Here is a 5971-nt window from a genome sequence, read left to right as displayed (position 1 = left end):
AGGCTTGATCCCAGGACCCTGGAATCATGACTTGAGCCGAAGGCAGACACTTAATCAACTGAGCCACCCAGGCACCCCTAAAAGTTAATATTTTTTAGAGTATGTCTCAGCTTGCATCCTGCAGTTTATATTTTCATAAACTAGGTCTTTTTTTTATTTATTTTTTATTGGTGTTCAATTTACCAACATACAGAATAACCCCCAGTGCCCGTCACCCATTCACTCCCACCCCCCCGTCCTCCTCCCCTTCCACCACCCCTAGTTCGTTTCCCAGAGTTAGCAGTCTTTACGTTCTGTCTCCCTTTCTGATATTTCCCACACATTTCTTCTCCCTTCCCTTATATTCCCTTTCACTATTATTTATATTCCCCACATGAATGAGAACATATAATGTTTGTCCTTCTCCGACTGACTTACTTCACTCAGCAAACTAGGTCTTTTGATTATAAAATGTATTCCTTCTTCCAAAATAGAAATAGAACAATATGTATCAACTTAGTTAGAACAAGACATTTTACTTCTTTCTGCTAGAAAATTGTCATGATAAATGTATATATTACTCATCTTTAGAGTAAAAAAACTATAGTAGAGATATTTCATAATTTTTGAAAAATGAGGTTGCTTGCAAAACAAATGGTATCTTTAGACAAGACAAGCTTTGGACAGTGAACAACATGAACAGCCACACATGGAAGCCCTGTCGGCAATGTATCTTCTTAGCATTTTAGACCCCTCCTCCCATAATCTGTCCCCAACCTACCTCAGCAGCCTCTCACTTTACATGCCTCTGCTCCAGCCAATAATCATTCCCTATACTTTGTTTTTGCTGTTCCCTCTGCTTTGGATGCCAACCCTGCCCTGCTCCTGCCTAGTGACATCCTGTCCAGTGGAGCACTCTCACCCCCAAACCTTCAGAGCACATTTGGAAGTCCTTTGGGCCTGACTCCTCCCGACCAGGCTGTGAACTCTCTGGGACATGGAGTAGATCTATTCCATCTCAGCTTCCTGAGAGTCAAGCCTAGCCTACATGGGCTTAGAAAAGTGGGATGAATTAAGAAAGGCCTAAGATCCAAGAAACTCACTGAGGACCATGGTATTTCTTGGGGGTAGCACTGGCTGCTGTTTAACTTAGTAGTGTTGGAATGATAAGAGGCTCATCCTCTGAGGACCCTTCATGGGCAGAGAGGGCCCCTGTGTTGAGAAGCAGGGAGATAAGTAACCATGAAGCATAAACTTTCTAAAGAAGCCTTCCCCTCCATCTGAGCTCTCCTGTAGACATTGGAACTTTTGTTAACTGCCTCAGCAACTTACCCTTTATTAAGCACCTACTGTGTGCTAGGCCCTGAAATAAACCAGACATAGACTCTATCCCAAGGAATCCCCAATCTGGTGAGGAAGACACATGTGAATCAGTAATAACAGCCCAGTGTATTTGTATTAAGTGCTTACTAGAGGGAAGGTCTACATTTGATGCAGGCACAAATCAGACAGCATCTAGAACAAGTAATACTGAAGCTGAGATGAAGGCTGAGGACAAGCTTCTCAGGGGAGCAGGGGGAGTATAGAGATGGAATTATAGGGGAGGAAACAGTATGGAAAAGGCATAGAGGTGTGAAACAGCCTGGCCTTTCTGGGGAGATATGGGTCATGTTGTGTGACTGGGGCATTTAGTGAGTAGGCCAGTAGACCCTAGAGGCTGGTACAAGCCACCCTAGAGACTGGTACAAGCCAGATTATGATTTTTAAGAAGTTAGACTACCCTAAAAGCGATAGGGATCCTTTGAAAGGATGTAAGCAGCACAGTGATATGGCCAGATTTGAGTTTTAGGAAGGTAATCCTGGCATGATCCATGTGCCCTGGAAGCTGAGCCAACCAACCTGAATGAGGGCTCATAAAAAGCAAATAAAGGACATATGGGTCCCTGAGGATCTTTTTAAAACACAACTGCTGATTCAGGAGGTCTGTAATGGGGCCTGTGATTGTGCACACCCCAAAAATCTCCCATGTAATGCTGATACTGCAGGTCCATGGACCACACCTTGAGTAGCAAGGGAATGAAACCTATTCAACTAGCCCAGTCACTAGTGAGTGCTATGAATCCATAGAACACCTTCTATATTCCCAGGTTTTCACTTGCAAAGGATTGAAACCATTTTCCCTGGGCCCCACTGGTCACACCATTCCCTCACATACATGGATGAATCAAAAAGTGCCTATATCTTTAAGTGGAAGCAAGGGGTGATTGGTAGATGGCAGTGGGTCACAAGGCCATGTGTCTAAGGTTGATAAACAGGCAGTTCCTGGCCTGCAATAAGCTTTAAAGGACACATCCATCACAGGATATGTCCAGCCCCCACTTCTGGAGTGCTGTGCTCGGCTCTGTGAAAGGGACAATGGTCAACCATAGTATGTCAAGCATGAGAGGACAGGATGGGGAGATGACCCAATGGCTGAGGGACCTGGGGCATTCAACCTGGAGAAGATAGGCTCAATGGGACATGGTCACTTCCAAGCCTCAAAGGAGGTGTCACAGGACAAAGCAAGAAGACATGATCTGTGGTCTGACCCAGGAGCTGACCTAAAAGTAGTCAATGGATTGGAACCACAGCAGGAGAGATCTCCTTTCATTATATATATATATATATATATATATATATATATATATAACAAAAAACACAAATTTCCCATAATCAGAGCTGCCTGAATAAGGGATGAGCTACCTCGGATGGTAGTGAGCTCCTCATCACTGAAGGTATACAAGATTTTTTTAAGACTTTTTAAAAATGATTTTATTTATTATTTATTTGAGAGAGAGAGACAGAGAGCACAAGTGAGGGAAGGAGGGAGGGGCACTGGGAGTGGAAGAAATGGATTCCCTACTGAGCAGGGAGCCAGATGTGGGGCTTGATCCCAGGACCCTGAAATCATGATCAGAGCCAAAGACAGACATTTAACTAACAGAGCCACCCAGGCACCACATACAATGTTTTAAATAGTAGGAGATTGAATGAATATGATGATCCCTAAGTCCTGAGATTTTTTCATTCACTTAACCAGCTCAAGAGACGGTAATCATTGCAGTGAGCCCAGAAACCCTCAAGAGGATTCTAGAGTCAACTGAGATGTCAATCTACCGTGCAAATAATAAAATGCTAATCATATTTTCACATTGCCCCTTCATATCCTACCACCTTGTTCTGACTGTACCATGCTTCAGAGAAATCCCTCACTCTGCTGGAAGTCAGAAATCACAGTTTGGGCCTCTCTAACTGTCTTGCTCTATGGCCTTGGGATTATTGTCTCCTCTCTCTGGACTTTACTTCTGACCTGAAACATCACACTCTGACCCATTGCCAAACATGGTAAGTGGGAAGTCCACCCAGGATGAGGACCATCTCAGGTTTACTGGTGAGCCCCAGGGCCTAAAGCATAGTAGGTGTTCAGAAAATAGTTGATGGATTTAATTGTGCTCAGTGCAGCGACTGCGACTATTGAATGGAACTGATTTGAGATTAATTGAATTGGAATGGATTGAATTGAATCAAATTCACAAATGTTTATGACAAAGAGCAGCAGAATGTTGGTGCTAGATAAAATTTATAAATGATATTTGGCCCCAGGCTCTCACCACTCACCCTTCCTTCTGTACCGAACCTCCATTTCATACTGAAGGACAAAGGGGTTGATGTAGTCTGTTCTTACTCCTCACAGAAAACTCTCTCTCTGAACCATCTTACTTGTGCTAAAAGATTCTAATTTTGGTTTTCAAACTAGATCTTTCCTCTAAGCTCCAGATCTATCTGGCCTTTGCTCACCAATGTTTCAATGATGATTCCACATGCACCACAAAATCAATAGGTCCTACTTTTCCCAAGCCTGCCTTCCACTGAGTTCCCATCTCATCCCTGCAGTCCTTCAGTCAAGAAGTTTAGGGTGATCCTGGACTTCCCTGATTTAAAAAAAAAAAAAAACTCAGCTGACTCCTGAGGGTGGAGAATAATGAATGATTCCTGAGTTTATTATTTTTACATCAGTAATAACTCAATTTTGCAAGCTTAGAATAATAATTTGAAAAATACGCAGTGCAGAATTGATCGGAAAGTGCACCTTTCAGCAAAGCACGCAAATATTTGCTGAAATAGCCAGATTATAAATTCCAGATTCATCACAGTTTTTTTCCAGAGTCAACAGCCCCTCCTCATCAGGTTGGCCTTGTTGGCAGCCAACCTGGATCATGCTTTCTTGCCTAGAAGGAGTAGAATCTACTGGAAGTGCTGCCAAGGGGCTACAAAGTACCTGGGGATCAGGCAACCTGGGTTCTTCTCCTTCTGTGTAAAGGGGTCAGGGAGTTGGACAGAGCTGCAGAATGCAGATCCTGGACCTCACTGATTTAGTAGTGGGTCCCTGGAACACGCATTTTCAACAGGCTTCCCAAGTGATCCTCATGCAGTTGGTTTGCCAGCACCGTTTTGAAAAGTACTGTTCTAGAACATTTCAAAGTGTCCTTCTGGGACTGACGGACACCCACTCCTCTCCAATGCTCAGAATAGGAGCTGGCTCTTATGTGTGACTGGGACCACTACAAACCACAACTATGTGATGCCCAACATGCATGCCTTCCTCCTGAGAAAGGGGTCAGCTGTGCTTAAAATGGACAGCAGGACCTCTCTCAGGAGTGGTTATTTATAAGGAGAACTAAAATATTCCAGGAGACAAAACAAAATATATTTCCCAGAACACACTTCAAAGATGGAACCATGCATGCCTGGAAAACATCCCTTAACTTCCTGCTTGGTCTGGGACCAAGATGCCAACCTGCCTTCTCAGGAGGGAAGGTGGTATTAGTTTCAGGGCTCCTGCTGGTAAGCAACAGAATTAGGCAGGAAGGAGCAACTTACACTTTCATATGCAGGGAGGTCTAAGCTCAAATCCCTGGAATGAGTTATAGGGGCCTCTTTCGAATTTTATGGCCCCAGCATGGAAGGAGGGGAGACCATACCCGACAACTGACAATCATGGCAACGCGATTCCTAAGAAGATAGGACAGCTGTGTGGCTAACAGCAGGAAGAGGATGTGGCCACTGTGCTTTAGGGTCCCGGGGCTGGGGATAACATGATTACTAACTAGCTCCCCGGAGACTGTCCCCCACTCTCCTCTTCCTTGTTGATTTTCACTTGCTCACAACCCAATCATTTACAGACAAAATTACTAAAGCCCAGACCCCAGAAACTGCAGGGATCCAGGCAGAAGCAGCTATGTCCCTTTTCCAAGATTTAGGTCAGAATCCACTTGGAGTCAAAGGGGCCTGAATCAGTCAGCATTTGCTAACAGCCCTAAGATGTCAGTGACTCAAAATGAACACTTATTTCTGGCTCACATCCATATCCACTGTGGGTCAGCTCTGGCTCTATTCCACTCCAGCTTCATTTCAAGACCCAGACTAGATGAGAACACCGTATTTCGGTCCTGTGGAAGAATGGAAAGAGCAATCATGGAAATACGTACCAGCTCTTAATGCCTCTACTCAGAACTGGCTTATGGTACTTTCTTTCACTTTCATGGACCAAAGCAGGTCATGTGGCTTCATCTGACATCAGTGAGGTGGGGCAATTATAGTCTTCTCACCAGAAGGGCAGAAAACAAGGGGAACAGTAACACAATCCAGCATGGAGCCATCTCCTGGGGAAGCCACTGTGGCAGCCCCCTTCTGGTCCTCCTGCCCCTCTGAACTGTAGTCCTCCAGGCTCACCACCCCCCACCTCAACTGGTCCATCCCATTCCTTCTGCTCCTTCTACACTGTCCCTAGAGTTTGGTGCCACAGATCTAGTTCCATTTTGAAGATGCAGAGACTGAGGCCCACCAAGGAGACCCAGACCACAAACTCCTTCCTGATGACCTTCCCTCAACAAGAGACTTCCTGCCCACTCTCCACTTCATCCTCCTCCTTGCTTACTGTAAGTCTCTCAGA

The sequence above is a fragment of the Canis lupus genome, chromosome 10 (assembly GCF_048164855.1).
Source record: "Canis lupus baileyi chromosome 10, mCanLup2.hap1, whole genome shotgun sequence".
NCBI lineage: Eukaryota > Metazoa > Chordata > Mammalia > Carnivora > Canidae > Canis > Canis lupus.
The sequence above is the reverse complement of the archived record's forward strand: the minus strand, read 5'-3'. Positions refer to the sequence as shown.